Raw genomic sequence first — 23639 nt, 5'->3', positions numbered from 1 at the left:
ATTTGTCAAAACTGGTATTATTATTACTAAGCTATTTTAGTATCTTAAACATCACATGCCGAGATTTAGATCCTGAGCATAGACACTAAACAAACACACAAAGTATACCACTATTCAGTTTTTACATTATTTTTCAAGCTTCAGCATTCAGAATTTCATAGCTTATGCAGCCAAACATTATTGAGTAATGCAGAACCGCCAAGATTTAAAGGACCCAGGACTTCAGGCAGTGCATGGGCCCTGTGAGATTTTGTTGAGTAGGGTGGTGTACAGGGGCTGGCTGGCAAATTGTAGCCTGGGAGAAAGGCTAACCAACTCTTTCAAGAATAAGGCAGCCACACACAATATATAGACCCATGTACACTAGATAAATGCACCATTCACACACCCTGACCTGTAGACCCTTGCACTACTCCCTCCCCTCCTACTTTTCAACCAAACTCTTCTTTAAATAAACACAGACACAGTAAGTTGGGTACAACTGGCCACAGCCTTTTAATACTCCACCAGGAACTTGAGACCTGGTCAGAAGAAACATCCTACTAAACCATCATTAGATTACTGCCACACCTGACTCAGTGAGCCTAGAAAGTGCCCCATAAAGCCATTTTAGGATGTCACCCCCAGGCCTGCAACACCTGACCCTGACACTTAGACTAACTCTCCCACTCAACTCCCATTGGCCAATGATCCATTAATCTCTTCCTGACCAATCCAACACCTATATAGCTGAGGGCATTTTGAACTCTCAAATTTGCCTTGAAGCTCCTAATAATATCACAGACATTTCCAGCTCATCCTGCAGGCCCATGTTGAATATTTCAAGGGCAATATCTGATAAATTGATGTAATCCTCCTTATAAAATCTCTTGCATCCATCTTCCAACTCTTTGTATAACCAAGCCACCCCACCACAACTTCTTACTAGATCCTCCACCCCCCGATTCAGTTTTCTATGGCACCTGTCAACTGCTTTCTGGAAATGAACCCCCTGCCATTTCAACAAAGGAATTATCTCTGAACAGGCTACGACTGCCAGTGGGAAGGCTATGGTCTGAGCTAGGCCCCTTCTTATATTGTTCATAAGTTCCACTGACCTCACCTTCCCCAATCATTCTCACCAGCGTGAACCAGTATAATATGTGGAGTGGTCATCCCCATTAACATAGCCTAACATCAGACAATCTAGAAAACTTTCCAAAACTGATACCTTGTTAATGAAAAGCCATTCTCATACACTAGTAAAGGCCCTGGCCTTTTAGGACTGACTAGCCGTAAGGCCCATAATTGACAGATGCACCCAAATCTCTCATTTCTAACATTCTCTTTTTCTCTTTTATCAGTTTTTGACTGCTGCAACAATAACCTAAAACCCTAGACCCATCCTCATACGTAATCCCTCCTGATCTCAACTTTGATGTGCTTACCAAATCTACCAGCCTTAATGCTCCAAAGAAGGCTAAAACAAAAGCCCTCTCTAAATAACTTCACCTCAAACCCTGAAAAACGAATCTTTTCCAAACCCCCCGTCAATGTAGCCAAAATCTCTGGTGTAGCTGGATCCCTTTTATCCTCTGTTGCCATTTTATTTTCCAACCCAACAATAATTTCTTCTGTTTGGTGTCCTTCTACTCAAAAACCTTTAGAAAAAATGATATCCCAGCCAGGTGGTGTTCTACTAAGCTGGTAAACTTATTCGTACTAAGCCTTGATACCACTTTGTGATGGTGAAGAGGTGGCCAGGCTCACTAATAAAGGTTAGCCCGTTTGGTTACCTCTGATCCATGTTTTGGAGTTCAGGAGTGTCAGCTCTTGGACCCAACTGTTGTAAAAGCATTACCTATAATTATGTGACAATAAAGACTTTTTGTGTCTTTACTTTTCGAGGAATATCAGCAAGCAGGGATGGCTGTAGTATGAGTTTCAGGGAGGGGGAGGGGGGCGTTTGCAGAGAAAGTGTTGTCAGATTGTGTCTATCTAGTCGGGCCCAGAGTTGCTGCTTCCCCTAAAAATTTACCCAAGAATCAGGTCAGATGCCTGGATGCATGTAGACATATTGTCTCAGCAATATCTCCCCTTGAAAATGCATGCGCGACTCACCACTAGGGGCCCCTGCTTCAGCACAGCTCAGAAAGGTAAATGGGGCATAGGGATATGAGGTGTCCGTGAAACAGTTAAGGGGTCCCTAGGTTAATGGTTAATGGGGCTACCCAGCAAATGCCCAGGTCCCCCAGAACCGGTATAGGTGTTCTGGGGCTACTCCAATCATCAACAAGGTTGTGAGGGGACTTTTAAAAGTCCAGTCCTAAGTTTATTGTATAGAGTGTGGTGAATATGGCTTGTAAGACATAACATGTAGCTTCTTATTCTATTTCACATAACCAAAAGACTTAGGATATTTTTAAAGTGTATATTACATGTGTATATGGAACAGTGTGCTTTTTAAAAATCTGTTTGTGCACAGAAATGAGCTGGGACTTTCAGAACCAATGCTCTGACAGGCTACTGGGCTACCAAGTGGTGCTGAAGGAGGTCTGGCAGGACACCTGGAGATGAAAGCCCCAGAGGATGACCAAGTTGGCAAGACCATTTGGACAAGAAGGAAGGATTGAAGTATCCACATCATGAGATCAATGGACGCACTTTGCATTTACATTGATCCCACCAGACTGGCAGGAGTCTGTCAACGCGGGTGGCATTGTGGGAACCAGGGCCAGAGGTGCCAAATTGCCCATGCCCCTTGGTTCATTCAGATTTCTAGGTAACCCTGTTGTGTCTAACAGCTTGCCACTGATTGGCTGCGGAGACATTTATCATGCTTTGGATTGGGCTATAGTATTTTTTGAATGAAAGTCAGAGGTATTATAACTCCTTGCACCCATTAGATAGTTGGTTCTCCAGTGTTCTCCAAGGTTCTTCAAGGTCTCTCATAGTTCTCCAATCCTCTAAGATTCTCAGATTCTAAGTTTCCAGTTGCAAGTCTCCAGCAGAAAAGGGCTGCTTCAGCGTAAGCTGTCTGGAATATTTTCTGTCCTGTATTTGCAACTGTTATCAGGGATAGGATTCACTGCATCTAGGAGAGTCTTGGTCGTTACCCCAATTCCCAAGTAAGTGTATCTTTTTGCTGTAGTTTGTGTAACATTGTGTGTTTGCCTTTTCCTGTGAATAAATGTACAATTTATTTCATTAACTTGTTTTGCTCAATGCATGATCCTGGTAAAAAGATGTAAATGGCCTGGTCTCCCGTGACAAACATAAACACCACTGCCTGAAACCCATCCTCCTCGTAAATCAAAGCCTCTGACAAGGCCAAAAACTGGACCCATGTATGCAGTTGCGGATTTCCCATTAGGCCCGATAAGCCAGGGACTAAGGTAGCAAATTTGGGGGTAAAAGATTTTCAGTTGTTTCTTTTTTCCTCCAAGAGGCTCTGCTCTCTTCCCTACCGCTGGGGGAGAGCACGGGGCCTCTGTGTAGGGCTCTTATTTTATCCTTCGTGCCACCCCCCTCTTTCTGTAGCATTGTGGTGTCAAATGACACTGCAACATTACATGACGATGCGTTGCCATGAAAACGTGACGTCCCATAATGTCGCATTGTCATGGAAACATTTTGTCATGTGACGTTGCAGCATAATTTAATGCCGTAGAAGGAGGATGGTGGCACTGGAAGGAGGAGGCAGCAAGAAGGTAAGTGCCTAGGGGTGGCAACATTTTAAATCCGCCATTGTATGTATATATATCTTTATTTATATAGCACTCACAGTGTACTAAGTGCTTTACAAAACAGACAATATGATACATGGAATTATAATACAATAACTGCAAGAAACAAAATCGGGCAATAGAAAAGGAAATTCACCCCATGCCTTATTGCAGGGATTCTCAACTCCAGTACTCAAGTCAAGACTCAAGAATGTTCCTCTGGATAACGCATCAGCGATACCATTTTATATTTCCAGTATATCTGATAATCGCCTCTACTACCCCAATATTGTTAGACCAAAACAGAACCTTCCTATAGCTAAGCAACTGTCCCAACATCTCCACTGCTACCACTATCAGGAATAATTTCAAGAATATCACATTTCTTAACAAACCTGTACCTTTCTAACCTTGGTCCACTTTCCCGCACATAATGTAAAAAAGGCCCAGAAACCTACTGACCCGGTGGCATCTGTGAAAAGCTGAATAACTTTGTTATCCACTCTCCCTGATTCCAGTAACATACTCTCATTGTACCTGCACAGAATTGTACCCATAATCCTAGGTCTTCCCTGATCTCTGTTGATACCCTTATAATGTGGTGTGGTATCTTTACCCCAGCAATAGAATTGGTGGATTGGTCAGCGCACGGGTTTTTCGCTCACAGGATGAAAAGTGAAAATGAGGGACACGTGATTAGTGTCAAGCCATACAAAACATTTAACCAGTAGTATAATGTGGTTGTTTAATAAAAAATGGATAAATAATGAATAAAAAATGCTTGGATAAAAAATGCTTGGATAAAAAATCTTTTAAAACACTTTGTTAAAAGACTGAATTGGGGCTTGGATGCAGATGTCTAAGTAAAAATACTTCAATGGAAAAAAGGTTTCTGTGGTTGGTGGTGGTGTGAGGGATGGGACATAAAAATAAAAATATAGAGGGACTGTGGTGGCCGGTGATTGGCGCGCTTGTGTGCAGCCTGCTGCCAAACAGGAAAAGTGATGCTGCTTGTGCAGTAAAAAACAGTAAAAAGCAGCCTGCTATCTGGCAAAAGTGGTGATGCTTGTTTGGCAGTAATCGTTATATTTGAGTGTTTGCCAGAAGCAGTGGTTTCCTCCTCCTTGTGCTGGAGGTGGTATGCGGTGCTGGTAAATGAAGTAAAACGGAGTTTTCTGGTGTAGGGGTGACTGCCTACTCCTCCTTATGGAGGTGGTATGTAAGTGGCTTCTCTCCCGGGTGCCCGATTCAAAGAAAAAAGGGCCGAGACCGGTGAGTGGGTTAAGGTGAGTTTATTAAGTAATATACAGCAGAAAGAATAAAAACACTTACAATACAGCTTTGGCAATAGCCCAGCTGCAGCCTGATCGTCCGATGGCGCTCCTCCGACCGGTGTATCCCCCGTGACCGCGTCCGATAGCGGGAACCGGAAGGGGAGGGCTTACCGGATGTCAACAGGCTGGCTGGGTCCTTCAGGTAATGGGCTCCGGCAGGGAACTACGCGTTTCGCAGTGATGCTTCGTCAGGTTCCTGCCGGATGCCCTGGATCTTCCCTTTTTATAGGTCAAAGAAGCTGGTTAATTGATTGATTACAATCACTTGGTGTTCCATATAATTACGGTATTAAAACAGCTTATACATCAATTGGTGGTCTTTTTTGTTTTGTACATTGATTGTAATGAGCGAATGGGGGAAAAGAGGTAAATGCAATAAAGATACAAAGTTTACACAGTTATGTAAAATGGGTCAAACAGTTAATTGTTTACATGTGGTGTCACTCCTTCATATAGGATTGCCTGGAGCTTGATTGTTTCACATGTGAGTGTGCAATTAGGCACTCAAGAAAAATAAAAAATGTAACATACAAAATGCTCATAAAGCAGTACATACTTCTTTATACAAGTTCATAAAAATGGGTGCTGTGACATAGTTACTTTATACTAAAGCCTTGTATTCGAATCCTCATATGGATATACATAGCTTTGTACTATGCTGGTAGGTGGTTTAGTAGTTAAGGGGATATGCGGTAAAAAGATATAAATATAATTTAATATGGAATGAAGAAATTTGTCGGAGTGCATGTATGGTGAATGAATCACATCATACGTCTCTTCATTAAAAATAAAAATAAAATGCTTAATGGCTTTATATAAAACATGAAAAAATGTGAAGAAAATGTATGCTAAAAAAATGTATAAAAATTAGGGTTTAAAATATATGACATCAGAATTGTGTGTTCTCAGGGTTCAATAGGAAATAGGAATTTCAGGGATGTCTTTAGAGTGTATGACTTGTATTCCACTCATTAAAGACTTAAGGACTTAAAATACCTGGGTGTTCATGTATGTGGCGTGTCGGGGATTCGAATCCAGGGTCACAATTATTAGTCACTCAATATCTGTGTGCTTAGTGGGTTAGGCTATACAGATGCTGATATTACAGTGCAAATTTGGTGGTACATTGAGAGGTGAGTTGTCACAAGTAGATCCTCATAGTTGCGCCGGTACTAGTGCAAAAAGGGGGGAAGAGAAAAATAGAAAGAGAGAAGGGAATTGGGGTATTGAAGGGGGAGGGAAGAGGGAGAAGGAAGGAGAATGGAGGATGAGGTGGAGAGAGGGGGGGGAGAAAAGGAGAGAAAACATGATTAGTACTGTGTATCTTGAATGAACGCAATCTTTACTCTAAAAATGCCCCAATATCTATATCAATGTTGAGTCCTAGGGGTGCTAGCGTTTTCAATTTGTAGATCCACAGAGTTTCCTTCTTGGCTAGTTTGGTTAGTCTATCGCCTCCTCGCCAGAGGGGTGGGATCTGTTCTATGGCTCTATAGGTGAGGCCGGAGGGGTCTCCTTGGTGTTATATTGAAAAATGTTTGGACACGCTATGGGTCATTAGCTGCCGTCGAATGTTCCCAATATGCTCTCGGTATTAGAAGAGGATAATTTCAAACACACATCCCTGAAAGAAAAATCCAAATTCTACCCAAGCTGGGCTAAAAGCCATAATATAGAAACATTCCACCAAAAAATACAGGAAGACTTCGACAAACTGACTAAAGATAACCGAAGTAAAATCAAACACAACCTAACACTCAAAGAAAAGAACGCGCTAAAACAACTAGAAGAAGATAATTCAATAACGATTAAACAGGCAGACAAAGGGGGGGGAGTAGTCATCATGGACTCCTCTAACTACAGACAAGAAGCAGACAGGATCCTTTCGGACACTACGACATATGAGAACCTTAAAACAAACCCCCACAAAAACTTCTGCCTAGAATACTTAAATCACATTGACAAGGGAAAAACATTAGGGGTTATCAATCAAAAAGAATACCAACATCTAAATGTAAAATTCCCCGTGATGCCAATCTTCTACTTCCTACCCAAAATACACAAAAGCCTGACAGCGCCCCCAGGTAGACCTATCATCTCGGGGATAGGCTCTCTCACTTCAAGACTCTCAGAATACATAGACATCTCCCTACAACCTTATGTTGCGGAGATGAAGTCATATCTTAGAGACACAACACAAACTATTAATCTGATAGAACAAGTAACATGGAGCCCAGACTTTATACTTTGCACATGCGATGTGACATCCCTATACACATCAATCAACCACGAAGACGGCATCTCAGCTATAGATAGGACACTCAGTAACGACCCGAACATGCACATAGAACAAAAAACATTTATCTTAGAAAGTATTAACTTCATTTTAAAACATAACCTCTTCAACTTCGACGGGAAACATTTCCTCCAAAAATGCGGAACGGCAATGGGTACAAAATTCGCACCCAGCTACGCTAATCTTTTTATGGATATCTGGGAACAAGACACTATTTGGTCCCCACACGAATTCAGCGCAAATCTAGCGCTATGGCGTAGATATATTGATGACATCCTCTTCATCTGGAAGGGAAGCGAAATAGATCTGAAACGTTTTCTGGAATATATCAACACCAACGAACTAAATCTAAAATTCACAGCTTGCACAGACAAAGTCTCAGTAGACTTCTTAGATCTCACCATCTATGTTGAGAATAACACACTCAAAACAAAAACATTCTTTAAGAAAGTAGATTGCAATAACTATCTACTGAAAACAAGCTGCCACCACAGAAAGTGGCTTTCCAACATACCCCCAGGCCAATTCCGCCGAATTAAGCGAAATTGCAGTGACAATAACGTCTTTAGAGAGCAAGCAGGGATCCTAAAAGATAGGTTCATTAATAAAGGGTACAATAAAAACACACTAGAAGAATCCATTAACAAAACAGGCCTCCTGCAAAGAACTGACATCCTTAAACCATCCAATAAACAGAAAAGAGAAGACTTCAATGCCCCATTCTTAACCCAATACAGCCAGGATTCGGGCAAAATTCAACAAATATTAAACAAACACTGGCATCTTTTACTAGGGGATGACACCCTCAAAAATTACCTCCCGGAAAGACCAAGGGTCATTTTTAAACGAGCCGATAATTTAAAAACAAAGCTAGCACCTAGTCTGTTCAAAACAGACAACTCAAAAAAAGGATAGCAATTGGCTATCAACAGCAAAAGGTTTTTTCAAGTGCAGCACCTGCAAAGCTTGCAAACAGGGCTCCTGCGACAAAATAAATTTCTCATCGAGAGTAACAGGTGAACAATTTAAGACTGCACAGTTCATCAACTGCAAGAGTGATCACGTAGTTTATCTATTAAACTGCCCCTGTGGACTACAGTATGTCGGCCGTACCAGCCGACCCTTAAAAGTTCGAATACTAGAGCATATTGGGAACATTCGACGGCAGCTAATGACCCATAGCGTGTCCAAACATTTTTCAATAAAACACCAAGGAGACCCCTCCGGCCTCACCTATAGAGCCATAGAACAGATCCCACCCCTCTGGCGAGGAGGCGATAGACTAACCAAACTAGCCAAGAAGGAAACTCTGTGGATCTACAAATTGAAAACGCTAGCACCCCTAGGACTCAACATTGATATAGATATTGGGGCATTTTTAGAGTAAAGATTGCGTTCATTCAAGATACACAGTACTAATCATGTTTTCTCTCCTTTTCTCCCCCCCCTCTCTCCACCTCATCCTCCATTCTCCTTCCTTCTCCCTCTTCCCTCCCCCTTCAATACCCCAATTCCCTTCTCTCTTTCTATTTTTCTCTTCCCCCCTTTTTGCACTAGTACCGGCGCAACTATGAGGATCTACTTGTGACAACTCACCTCTCAATGTACCACCAAATTTGCACTGTAATATCAGCATCTGTGTAGCCTAACCCACTAAGCACACAGATATTGAGTGACTAATAATTGTGACCCTGGATTCGAATCCCCGACACGCCACATACATGAACACCCAGGTATTTTAAGTCCTTAAGTCTTTAATGAGTGGAATACAAGTCATACACTCTAAAGACATCCCTGAAATTCCTATTTCCTATTGAACCCTGAGAACACACAATTCTGATGTCATATATTTTAAACCCTAATTTTTATACATTTTTTTAGCATACATTTTCTTCACATTTTTTCATGTTTTATATAAAGCCATTAAGCATTTTATTTTTATTTTTAATGAAGAGACGTATGATGTGATTCATTCACCATACATGCACTCCGACAAATTTCTTCATTCCATATTAAATTATATTTATATCTTTTTACCGCATATCCCCTTAACTACTAAACCACCTACCAGCATAGTACAAAGCTATGTATATCCATATGAGGATTCGAATACAAGGCTTTAGTATAAAGTAACTATGTCACAGCACCCATTTTTATGAACTTGAATAAAGAAGTATGTACTGCTTTATGAGCATTTTGTATGTTACATTTTTTATTTTTCTTGAGTGCCTAATTGCACACTCACATGTGAAACAATCAAGCTCCAGGCAATCCTATATGAAGGAGTGACACCACATGTAAACAATTAACTGTTTGACCCATTTTACATAACTGTGTAAACTTTGTATCTTTATTGCATTTACCTCTTTTCCCCCATTCTCTCATTACAATCAATGTACAAAACAAAAAAGACCACCAATTGATGTATAAGCTGTTTTAATACCGTAATTATATGGAACACCAAGTGATTGTAATCAATCAATTAACCAGCTTCTTTGACCTATAAAAAGGGAAGATCCAGGGCATCCGGCAGGAACCTGACGAAGCATCACTGCGAAACGCGTAGTTCCCTGCCGGAGCCCATTACCTGAAGGACCCAGCCAGCCTGTTGACATCCGGTAAGCCCTCCCCTTCCGGTTCCCGCTATCGGACGCGGTCACGGGGGATACACCGGTCGGAGGAGCGCCATCGGACGATCAGGCTGCAGCTGGGCTATTGCCAAAGCTGTATTGTAAGTGTTTTTATTCTTTCTGCTGTATATTACTTAATAAACTCACCTTAACCCACTCACCGGTCTCGGCCCTTTTTTCTTTGAATCGGGCACCCGGGAGAGAAGCCACTTACATACCACCTCCATAAGGAGGAGTAGGCAGTCACCCCTACACCAGAAAACTCCGTTTTACTTCATTTACCAGCACCGCATACCACCTCCAGCACAAGGAGGAGGAAACCACTGCTTCTGGCAAACACTCAAATATAACGATTACTGCCAAACAAGCATCACCACTTTTGCCAGATAGCAGGCTGTTTTTTACTGTTTTTTACTGCACAAGCAGCATCACTTTTCCTGTTTGGCAGCAGGCTGCACACAAGCGCGCCAATCACCGGCCACCCCAGTCCCTCTATATTTTTATTTTTATGTCCCATCCCTCACACCACCACCAACCACAGAAACCTTTTTTCCATTGAAGTATTTTTACTTAGACATCTGCATCCAAGCCCCAATTCAGTCTTTTAACAAAGTGTTTTAAAAGATTTTTTATCCAAGCATTTTTTATTCATTATTTATCCATTTTTTATTAAACAACCACATTATACTACTGGTTAAATGTTTTGTATGGCTTGACACTAATCACGTGTCCCTCATTTTCTCTTTTCATCCTGTGAGCGAAAAACCCGTGCGCTGACCAATCCACCAATTCTACTGTCATTACAAGAAGATTCCGGGCTTTATCTTCTCTACAGGTCCAGCTGCAGAAACAACAAGGGCAAGTATACACTACCCCTTATTTGGTTACACATTACAACATAGGCCACACCACAAGCCTAATAAATAAGGGAGCGCCCCAGCCTCTATTCCTTTTTACCCCAGCAATAGCTGCTGCCAGCCTCCTACAAAATACCCACCCCATGGACATTACTTTGCACCCAAATGCCAGCCTACCAAACAGGGACTGAAGCACCCTCTGCACTTCCACAACCCTCTCTATTTTAGCTCACTCTATTTTTCCAAAGGAAATGAAAGGCCATTTGTTTTGTGTCAATTTTGATGCCCAGGAATGTTAATACTTCTGCTAGGCCATCAGTTTTTACTTCTACCATTGGAACCCCAAAACTGCTTTCTTAAATTACCCCAATCAAGTTCAATAAACCCTGGTACTAGCTGGCCCTACAAACACAAAATCACCTACATAATGAAGCAGTTCTTCATTCCCTGAACTACCCAATTAAGTGAAAACAATATGTATGGATCGGCAGCAGCCTGAATGCTGACTCAATGTCTGCCTTTGCCAAAAAGGAACCAGGACCACACCTCCTTTCCAAATCCACCACCCTGTCAAACACATGGACACACAGCATACCATATCTAACCATCATTTATTATAAACTGTTAGGTTAGGATAGGTAATGTATAAGATGATACTTCCCTGGCTCCTTCGTGGGAACTACCCCTAATGGTGAGAACCTCAAACCATTAATTGGAGGGTATGTAAATGGACCCGCCATCCTCTCCAATGTCACATACAGCTTATCCAGAATCAACCCCTTATTTACCCTGACAATTTTAAGTTTCTAAGAGGTCCTCCCCCTGAAATGGAATTCCAAATCATTGTGTGAAAGCCTTCTCGATCAAATATGCCACCCCTTTATTGGAATACCTACTTACCCCATCCTCCACTGTGGTAATCCTCATCGGCATTCTCCCCCTTCTTATCAACACTGCCTGTTTCAACTCCCCAACTTCCCTTACACCACATAATGCACATACAATGTAGCTAGACTTACTATTCCTGTGACCACAAGAAGCTGCAAGTTTACAACCATATCCGCACTTTATTGTCAATGCCTCGTCCGTGGTGAGCCGAGGTTCATATGTGGCTTGACTAAGGTCAGCCGGCATATTTGTTTGTGTGGTTATAAATGTTAGTGCAGTTCAGTGTGGCTACCCCCCACTTTCTGAGCATTCATGCCTAAAATGAGACGCTGTACCCCACTTGCATTGTGACTCATTATAGAGCCAGCACAACCCACTTTTTGACAAGACCATGGGAAGGACACTGAGGAAGCATTGGTGACAGCCATTGGTGCATGTCCTTTAGGTCCCATCGACCATGCTTCTGAACTGCTAACTTGTACCTGAATCCCTCATCATACTTCCACTAAGCTGCCTCTCTGTACATTTTACAAGCAGACCATATTGTATCCAAGTAATTAAACATCCCTACATTACTGTTTGGAGAATTTTTCCCCCTATACTGACAAAAATGAAAAATGCCTTCAAGCAGTCCTGAAATTTCATAGGGATTTGTGTTTTTTCATCTCTTCCTCATTGCTTCCACCCTTTTTAAGCTACGCTTATAGTGCCGGCGACGTGACGGTGACGTCAGGCTGCGGTCGCTGGAAAAATCAAATAGATATGACTTCCAGCGATCACGACAAAGCCGTTGCTCCATCACGCAATCACTTTGCGCTTACTATAAGCGCACGCGACGGAAGCAATGCATTTGCTTTGATGCAACGTCGCTGTCACCGTCGCCGGCACTATAAGTGCAGCCTTATCCAACTTTGCTACCAATTCCTTAGGCCATGGAAGCAGTGCCCATATCGCCACATATTCTCTCACCCACACTTTCTCTTTTGTTGATGCATCCCTGTGGACTATACAGATATAAATATGACTCCTGAAAACCTACATCAGAAATAGGTTTCAAACAAGGTCCCACCCTGGGCCGCCAACAGATTTCCTGGGCCACAGAACTAGGGTTTCCAATGGGCTCCCTTGTTGGCAGCCTTGTGAACCCCCTACCTCTTACACACCTCCTTGCTCTCTCCCCATGTATTTATTTCCCTCATTTGTCTCACTCTTCCCACTTCTTTCTCACTCTCCCTGTCTTCACTCTACCCACCTCTCTCTCACTCTTCCCTCTATCCCCCTATGCATTGTATACTCTTATGCCCTTCTCTCTCATGCCCCCCCGTCTCTCTCACTCTTCCCCTGTTTCCCCCCTCATTCGTTCACTCAATTTCCCTCCTCCTCTCACGCAATCCCACTCCCTCAACAACCCACTAATCCCCCTCATAAACAATTCCTACCCCCTCCCACACAGAATACCCCACAATCTCTCCACTCTATGTACACACCCTACCCAAACAATTCCTCCCTCCCCCCCACACACAATATAACACACACACATACACACTTTTACTTTGGGGCTGTCTCAGGCCTTCGCAGTCCCACACACGTATGTGAAAGTTGGGCCCAACTTCCAGGTGGGTCAAACCCGGGCTGTCTTAACAGCATTATAGGCCCCTGGGCAAAGCAGAGCACTGGGCCCTGCCAATTCTCCTCTACAAGTCGTAATTTTTCTCCTTCTACGAGTTAGTGGGAGATTTGAATGTTGAGGCCAGTGATGGGAAAATTAGTGTTAAATTCTGGTCTGTGCACAGATTAGCATGGGGCCCCTATGCTCATGGGGCCCCCGGGCAACTGCCCAGCGTGCCCATGCGTTAAGACGGCACTGGGTCAAACGTCTAGTGCCAAGTGGCAGGAAGGTCCACAGCAGAAGCTTGAGAGAGCTAGGATCGGCAGCAATCAGATGTCTGGCAGTCAGACACATAAGTTTTGCCCAACCTCTAGCCTGGCCCAAGTTCCAGTGCTGGCTGGCCAATGCCCCAACAGCCTCTGGGCCTTGGACAGTTGTTCCAGCTCTCTCGCTCTGTCGGCAGCACTGGCACGTCCCACCACCACTTCTTCTGCACTGTTTCACAACTTAACCCAGGATGCACCCAACTATCTCTCAACCTATGTCCATCCTGACATATAGACCTCCCATGCTTGTTCAACCCCTCTTTAGCTGTTCATATCCACCTTGCTGATCACCTTTACCCTTCCTTGCACTTCCCCAACCATGAGACCAGCCCACTCACCCCTGTTTGCCCTTGCCTCAACCCCAACCTATCCAGCGCTTCATTCAATGAGGCCATAATACCAATTAAAGCGTCCTGCCCTCCCACTAAGACCAACCCCAGTCACCCTACCCCTTCCCTCCTTCTCCTCTCTTTCTCCTTCTGCTTCCCTTTTTAAGTTACCTTCTTACCATGCCCAGGGACAGCCACACAGGTGGGCGGGTCAGCTTCATTCCACTCTCCAGCGGGTAACACCGGAGATCCCCACCTACATTCGGGGGCAGCCAATGGCATGACTGCTTCAGAAACCGCAGGGGCCACTGATCCACTCCCATCCGGGTTGCTCGGACACCCTCCTCAGCACTTCCTTCCATAAGTGGGGAAATGTCCTTTCCTCCTTACTGCACGCCCGCTGATACTTGCCTTGCAGTATCCTACCTTGTGTCCTTTGGAGCCACTGTGACCTCAACTCTGGAGGGCAGGTTCAGCTGCTGAAGTCTTCTGCTGCTCCTCCTGGTTCCTGTTCTTCAGTTTGCCGACGGCTACCAATAACCTACTGGCAGCACAAAACCACCATCCGAAACACATTACCAACAACATTCCGATTGGAAAATTTCTTCGGTTACGTCGAAATTGCTCGACAGTGACCGAATATAAACTCAAGCCTTAGAGATGAAAGCCAGATTCCACGAACGTGGATATAGTAAGACCCTGACACACAAAGCATATCACAAAGCCCTTGTATCCAATAGGTCCAGACTCCTAGCACCTAAACCACAGGGACAAGCCGATACAAACATTAGATTTATAAGTACATTTTCTAATCAGTCCAAACAAATCAAGAATATCCTCCAGAAACATTGGAACATCTTACTGGAGGATAATGATTTAAGAAAAGTTCTTTCAGATCATCCCTCCACTGGATATAGAAGATCAAGGAACATTGGTGATAATTTGGTGCAGAGCCACTTTCAAACACCATCAACCAGAACCTGGATAGGGGATAAGCCTCTGGGATCCTATCCATGTTCACGATGTAAGGCCTGCAGAGCAATGAAAGTAACTAAAACATTTACGAATACAACAAAGACAGTTACACATAAGATAAAAAGTTTTATTAACTGTGAGACAAAAGGAGTAATCTACTTGATCACCTGTAGTTGTGGAAAAGCATATGTAGGCAAGACCCACAGACAATTAAAAAAACGAATACTGGAACATCTAGGAGATATAAGAAACTTATGAGAGGCCCCGGTTGCCACACATGTCTTACAATGCCATAATGGCAATAGTAACACATTATGCTTTGCAGTTATTGAACATGTGACATTTGGCCTCAGGAAAGGCAACTGGAACAAACGATTATTACAGAGGGAATGTCGCTGGATATTCCAGCTACAGACATTAAACCCTCAGGGACTAGATGAGGGTTATATTTACTCGTCATTTCTATAATCACAACAACCACTCTACTACTAAAGGGTTAGTTTTGGGATGGGTACATAGTTTAAAGAACACCATGATCTGTATTGACCATTTAAGGGCAGATCACCTAGTTTATTAGTCACAATCCTACACGTATACACAATGTGGTTGTTTTTCTGACGTAATCCTCATTTTCTCTTACTTAACACCTTTTCACATTGTTACCACACGAGTTACACTTCACTTAATTATATATATTTGTAAAAAAAATCTTTAATATATATATTTTTAATTTTATATATCACTTATTATTCACAGGTATCTATTTAGTTATAATTAATATAATAGAAGATCTGCATTGACCAATAGGGGCAGGTCACATAGAGTTAAATCACATTCCTACATATTAACACATTCACTCCTCACTATATCTGTTGTTCCATTTGCCTTTCATAGGTCCCAACATCCAATCACCAATGTCCCAACTTCACAATAGATCTAAGTTGCTCATTTTAGATATTCAGATATAGGCCTTGAACATATAAGTGTGACATTCTAGGAAGAATATGTCCTAACATTTACACTTTACACTGGTCCGTTATTCAGAGCATCCGATTGGCTCTGACCCTGCTCATTCCAATAGGCGACAAGACTAAGGTCACGCCTCCTATGAGTATAAATACCTCACATTTAGGGCTTGAACTTAGACTCCTCCCCACCTGAAGAAGCGAGTTGATCTCGCGAAACGCGCGTCAATGAAGTAGAGCGTCACGATCGGTGACGTCATCGGAGTGTGACATCAGCTACTGGGAACACGGCTCGTATATTTGCTTCCTCCATCTCTGACCCGCCGTGACAGAGTGGTTACACATGTTTGCACACAATAGGCTTTTATCACAGCATGCTTCTTTTCTCAGCCAGCTAATACATACTTATATTCAGACACATATATACTTATCCAATGTTCACACGGAAGTGTCACTTACTAAAGGCTTAGACGTTTTACCTTTATACCTTTAAAGGTAGTGCATTGGAATGTTAAAATAGAATATAAGTTGTGTTGCATTAATATTAGTGGTATAATCAGAGACTGGAGGCATTATTACCTTTGCATTTGGCATGCAAATCATGTGATATTATAGGGGGAAGGGTTCATAAGATTACCATATATATGACTCCTATATTAGCCTTATCTAACTTGGATCTGATCTAACAAGGTTTATGGATATGATTGCTTTGGTGGAATATTTACCAATAAGTCTCACTCCTAACATAGTCACTTCACATTTATTATTCAGACACACTTGTGCAACTCTACATGAAGATTTGCAAGTGATGACAATCAGAGAGTTAAATGCACTTTACGTCTGTAAATGAGAGAAACTGTGTGTCAAAATAGAATATTTTGTATTGTATAATATCCATGCTACAGTCTAGAGATAGGGAGTGTATACTTTATGCTATTTTCAGCTTATAAGCAATCTACGAGATACTATATGGTTAAGTACTCTACTTAACACTAGAGGTATACTAATCTGACGCTTAACAATTCATCAGGGACATAAACTGCTAATGATCTCCTATAATACACTTGAGTCATTTGGTCTCAGCACCTATATACAGTGTCACAATAATTGCCTATCAATGTTCGGTATTTAAGAAAATCAATACTACTACGGGGATTTTAAAATGTGTTTTATATGAATTTTTCTCACAAATGTCACATATATATATTTTTTTATGTAATAAAATGTTATTATTTTTGATTTTATCAAGACCCTATCAATTCAGAGAAAGCCATACTAACTCCTAATACTTACCTTTATCAGCCATTTAATAATCATAGAATGCATGTATTTGGAGGGTCTTCTCTTTTGATCCCGTAGGGACCAACCTGTTAAACTATGTATATTTTCCTCCATTGCACCTTGATCAATATCCTATCTAAGTAATAGGAGAGCAGAATAGAATATTTGTTTTTCTGTCTTGACCCAAAGGCGGACAGCCTTTGGCGCAGCCGAAGGACAGCCAAAGGGTATGAGTCATTTGCTGCCGTTCGCTGATGTTCGGTGATGTTAAACCTGCTCTATTTCAATCTGAAACTCATAAGCCCTTTATCCTTGTACCCAATTTTCCAACTCTATCTGTGCATGAAATGTCTGTGAATTCACTGTATAACCCTGTTCTTTTAATGTAACCATGTGTTTTTTATAACTCTGTGCCCAGGACATACTTGAAAATGAGAGGTAACTCTCAATGTATTACTTCCTGGTAATTTTTTTTTATAAATAAATAAATACATTTAAGAGAACGAGCCAAGGCTTTGTTGGAATCTCTGTGTTTAGAATCTGTTGGATCCAATTTTTTATTTGTCGCCATATGCCAGTGATTTGAGGGCATGCCACCACATGTATGTGGAGAAAAGACGCCATCTCTCCACAACCTTTGGGGCATAGAGGCGAGTAGCCCTGGAGATATTTTGTTATAGCTAAGGGAGTTTTCTTCCAGTACATCATTACTTTATATTCATTTCCTTTGTGCATATTGAACATCTGGTTATGGCGTCAAAAATATTATCCCAGTCATCTGCCTCTAGTTCCTCTCCCTGGTCTGATTCCCAGTGCCAGATAAATTTAAGCATGACCTGTGCTTTTATATCAGGAAAGGAGAAGTAGCCATACAGTTTAGAGGTTAGTTTCTGCTGTGCTTCTGCTTCTAGGAACATATTCTCGAAATCTGTTTCTAATTTAGTGGAGTTTGTTTTACCGTGGATTGCTCTGATTTGAAGGAAATTTAATATTTCTTTAGTTGGAAGATTTTTTTCCCTTACCAATTGATTGAATTGCTTAATTTTAAAATCAGAGTTTAAATCTAATAATCTAGTTATTTTGGCCTTGTCCCAGTTTAGAAAAATTGGTTTGTCAGATCCGGAGGGAAATCCAGATGATAAGCTAGAGGGGTCATCAGGGAGTTTTTAGATGTGATCTTATTTTTAAATTTAAGCACATTCCAGGGTTTAATGGGAGTGGGAAATGGTCGGCTAAACCATCTTTTTAGTCGCACTGACACGTGATTGAAGCCAGAGTATTCTGTCTAAGCCAGTAGGGTAGATTTGGGAAGCTTCAAAGGTGACCCTTCTCCTGAAGGGAGACTGGTTTGATCTGAACTGTAGTACCATAGAAGATAAGATAGAGAATGGCCCCTGCTCTAGTGCGGAGGGATAAAGTACATTGGCTGAGCCTAGATTTATGATTATTCCAAATACATTTTGTGATGAGGACTGGTGTTTAAGAATATCTGAAATTATAATGGGAGTAGGGAGGGTCTGAAAAAGATAGAGCAGTCTAGGTAGCAAGTTCATTTTGACTGACTGAACTCTCCCTATCCACGGAATGTTAAAGTTGGACAATATTTGGAGGTCATCGCAAAGGGTCCTTAACATCAGTGGGTACTTAGACTTGTAGAGTGAGCTATAGTCATTGGGTATAGTGTAGTCCCCAATATATTTTATCACTTTTTTTTTGCCAGCCAAGATCAAAATTCACTTCTATTAATGTAACCGTTTCCTTATTTTAGATTAATGTTTAATGCTTTCGATTTGCTACTATTGATTTTGAACCCTGAGAGTTGGTTGAAATGGGAAAGGACACTGAACAGATTATGTAGGGAGATTAAAGGTTTAGAGAGCGTAGTCGGCAAAGATGGCCACTGATCTCCTAACTTAATGCTTGATATGTTTACAGTATATCATTTCGTATGTCTGCTGCTAGGGTCTCCACACACAGTGCAAATATGAGGGGGGATAGCGGGATTCCTTGGACGTTCTTAATTTGTATCTGGGTTGATGGGAAACCTTGACTAATTACTTTGGCTGTGGAGACTCTGTATAAAGATATAATTCCTCTGTGAATGGCTCTCTCTTAACCGAAAGCATTGAGCATTTCTCGCATATAAACCCAGTCAATATGGTCAAAAGCTTTCTCAGCATCAAGGCTGAGCAACACTGAGGGAATTTCGTATTTCTGTGCAAGAGCTGTCACACCAATAATACTTCTAATATTATTAGTGGCTTGTCTCCCTGGGATAACGTCGATCTGTTCTGTGTGGACAAGGAAGAGGAGTATTGATACTTGTCTATTTGCCAGTATTTTGGAAAATATTTGAATGTCTGAGTTAATTAGTGAGATTGGGTGGTAGTTCCCACAGCATGTTGGATCCTTCCCATCTTTCTGAATCAGGTATATGGAGGCCTGCAGCATATCAGTTAGGATTGAATTAAACAAGTTCAGTAGGTATGGGGTAAGGATTTGAGAAATATTTTTGTAGTATACAGTATTAAAGCTGTGGCCTGGAGCTTTGGAAGATTTTACATTTTTAATGACCAAGTGCAATTCTTCCAATGTGATATTTTTGTTTAATAACATGTTTTGTGTATTGGTTATCCTAGGTAAATCCTAGGTAGATCCTAGGTAAATCTGCTGATTTGAGGTAATAGTTGATTACATTTGTAGATTATGAGCCATGTAAAGCTTTCTTCCCATCATATAGTTAAGAATAGCATTTTTCGAACTCTGATATTATTATTTCTGCGTTAGATGATAGAGAGCCTGAGCGTAATCTTATGGATTGAATATTGTATGCTGGGTGCTTGTTTCTTAACTTTACTTCTAAAGAGTTTGCATTGTTGTCTTTTTCAAAGTACTTTCTCTTTGTCCACCTCAGGGACTGCTCCGCTCTTGAAGCAGGAAATATATTTAATTCAGCCCTTATCTCTTTTTGGGCCTCCAAATCCGTTTTAGATTGGCTTTTTTTATGGTCTGAGATAGGGATTCTATTTTATCCTGTAAGGAGTTTATTTTTTCCAATCTTTCTCACTTTCTACCTGAGGCTAATGATCTGAGTTTATCCGTAATTATAGCTTTATGGCCTTCTCATAAAACACCTAAGGAGGATACCCTCCCTGTTTCGATTTGAATAAAGGATTAAAAATCTCTCAGGTTCTCTAATTGTATTGGGGAATTTTATTATTGAATCGTTGAGTTTTCAATTTGCTTTCGGGGTCCTAATATTCAGGTAACTTATTGACGTTTTTACCGCGGCATGATCTGATCACGTTATTTTATGGATTTTTGAGAATGGCATTTAGGGGATCAGCCTCACACTCAGAAAGATATAATCTAACTGTGAGTACAATTGATGGCGGGAAAGAAAAAAAGGTGTAGTCTTTTGTGTGTGGGTTCATTTCTTGCCAGGAGTCCACTAATTTTAGGGTGCTCAGACCTTTCTTAAGGACTTTAATATCTGTGATTCTTACATGGTAGTGGGGGCCATTAGTTGCGCCAAATCTATCCATGGCAGCATCCATGGCTAGGTTAACGTCACCACCTAATATAATTTGACCGTATGCTATTCTACTTAGTATGTTAAAGAATGTGCTAAAGAATTTAGAGCGCACTTATTTGGAGCAAAAACGTTTGCAATAGTTATTTCCTTAACAAACATCTCTCCCACTGTTATTAGGAGTCTCCCATCTCTGTCTGTCTTTTTGAGTTTGAGTTTTAATGGGATTTGATTGTTTATGAGGATTGCCACTCCTCTTCTCGTACCTTGTGCTGAGGAGAAAAAAACATTTTGGTAGACTTTATCAAAGTATACCGGAGTGGAGTTCTTGAAGTGAGTCTCCTGAATAAGGAGAATATCGCTGGCATTTTTTTTTAGATCTGCCATTGCTATACATCTTTTATTTGGGTAGTTAAACCATTTTATGTTTTGTGAGATAATCCTAAATGACATTGTGGTGTGAGAGAAAGCTGTAAAAGTTTTTAATGAAAGATGAGGAAGTGATCTTGTTACAAGATTAATTCTGTTATGACCTGTGACAAGGCATGGGATTGGGTGAGGATGGGATATTGGGGAATAAAAAGAGTAACCAATGGTAACTTGAACCGTGGTACTCACCTGCCCTTGGATAAAATGCTGGCTCAAAAAGGGTTAAGGGTCCAATGCTGGAGACAAACTTTTACAATAATACAAAAACAAAACCTAAAGTGGGAGATCATAAAAATGAAACAACTATTAAAGTCAAGACAATTAAACACTTAAACTTAAATTTGAGAATGGACTCTGAGGGCTCCCTGTGGAGTGGAAACAACTACTCCTTTTGAAATATGGACTATGAGCCTCCTGATCGGAGTATGGAGTTAGTCCCTAGAGTCTCTGTCTCAACTTCCAAGCTCTCCCTCCACGTGGAAAAATCAAGATGGTATTTGGTAGAGCCTCTCCTTGGGCAAGCCCAGCAACATAATTACCTTTGAATGCACCCTAGACATACCACCTATCTGTGCTAGTAAGAATGTCTGGTACTCTGGATATCTGCCAAAATATGTGTGTTTCAGGGGGATAACCGTGTCCATTGACTTTTTATGCTGTCTGATGGAGTCCATGCCAGAATTTTTAACCCAGTAAGTCTGAGACTGTCAATGGGCCTTCATGACCTTGTTACAAAAGCATGTCCCTTCCACCACCTGCTTTATGCTATGTAAATTCACTGTGGAGTGGGGATGGGAGTGATATCTTACCCCATTATCGGCTTACCCCCCACGGCGGAACACCATCTCAGGCAGAACTCTCACTAAAAGCCAAGGTGGTGGATCTGATCATCAGTCCCATTTCGTTCATGTGGTGTAGCTGGTCGACCATGGTAGATGGAGGGAGAAAGGTGCCAGGTCAGAAGAGTAGTCATGCGTGAGCAGCCAAGGCTTCACTGTAGTGGGCAACTCAGTAGGCTTTTTCATCTGCTCCAATAAAATGAATCACAACTCAACGTTAGATGATGTCTTCTGAGGGGTTACAGAGCGGGTCTGGGAGCTTCATCTAGGATGCGCCATAGTCCAGGTTGTCTTTACTGACTGGGCGGTCTCCGAACAGGACCGGGATGAGCCAGGGGCAGAGAGATTGCAAATCTTTTAAGATAAGCTGGTCTATCCTCAGGATCCTTTAGGGTCAAAGCTTTCCCCTCTCATTTTACGAGTAGCTTGAATGGGAAGGCCCATCTGTATCTAATGTTCTTTCCTTCAATTTCATTGTCGCTTCTTTGACAGAGTGCGTGAAAGAGTGGCTGTGGAAATATCAGCGAATACTTGAAGGGCAATAGTATCAAAAGTCAGATCTCTTGAGCCACTCACCGCTGTATTGAAGGCCTCTTTGGTTTTGAAGTAATGGAATCTGATCACTACGTCGCATGGCTGGCACTGGGTGGGGTCTTGCTCTTAAGACTCTATGGCATCTGTTGAGTATCAGGGAATTTTTCCATCAGGTCCGATAAAACTGCAGTGAGCCATCTGCCCATGAAGCCTTCGATGTCTGTCTGTTATTGTATTGGTCCCTGTTCTCCGCATCATCCTGCCTCTCAAAAATGTTGGCAACCTGGCCTCTCACCTCTTTTAAATCCGGGTCCATTTATGTCTGGTGTCTGACTGCATTGTCCATTTTATTCTCAAGAGAATCTGTCCTTTCTCCTAAAGACAATATTTATATTTTAAAGTCTCTACCGCATTTTGCAATAGGAGCTTGAGGTTACCGCAGAGGTCTTCTATGTATTTTTTAGTCAATGGTTGGGCATTCAGTTCAGCTTCAAAGTCTGAATCTGACTGATCATGTGACAGGGCTCCGACAACACAGCGTCTGGGGAACTCATGTATTTTAAAGAACTCTGAGATTTCACCTTGTGTTTTCTTTCTTACTTTTAGTTTTGTACGCTTTTGGAGGCATGGTGATGGTAGCTGGAGGAAATTGGAATAGTTGTAAGGTGTTTATCTTATATTAAAACATGAGAAGATGAGGAGCTTGTGGGTCTCCATCATATCCCGTGCCATGCCTGCACCCCTGTATGTTGATTTCATTGACAACATTTGTTTTTTGAGCAAGAATTGCACGTTCGCTAACCATTTGTATTTTCTAAAATTAAGTTGTATGTTTGGAAAGACTTTGTCTAATAATAAATCCATCTCATCTACGATCTTGCAAAAGTTTTATTGAAAACTGATAGTTCCCTTTGCTACAATAGGGAATGTTTGACAAAAAAACTGTGCTAAAACAGCTCCACCCATAATAGTTTAATTGTCTCAGAGGTTCTGAAGTGTTCGACCGAGAGCCTCTAATGCGTGTTTGTGGGATATTCTTCTCTTGTCCCTAACAATGATCTCACGCTCTTGAAGAACTTTGGCAGCGCCTGTATTTTTGCTAATGTTGCAA

This window comes from Ascaphus truei, chromosome 2 (assembly GCF_040206685.1).
Source record: "Ascaphus truei isolate aAscTru1 chromosome 2, aAscTru1.hap1, whole genome shotgun sequence".
Taxonomy (NCBI): domain Eukaryota; kingdom Metazoa; phylum Chordata; class Amphibia; order Anura; family Ascaphidae; genus Ascaphus; species Ascaphus truei.
The sequence above is the reverse complement of the archived record's forward strand: the minus strand, read 5'-3'. Positions refer to the sequence as shown.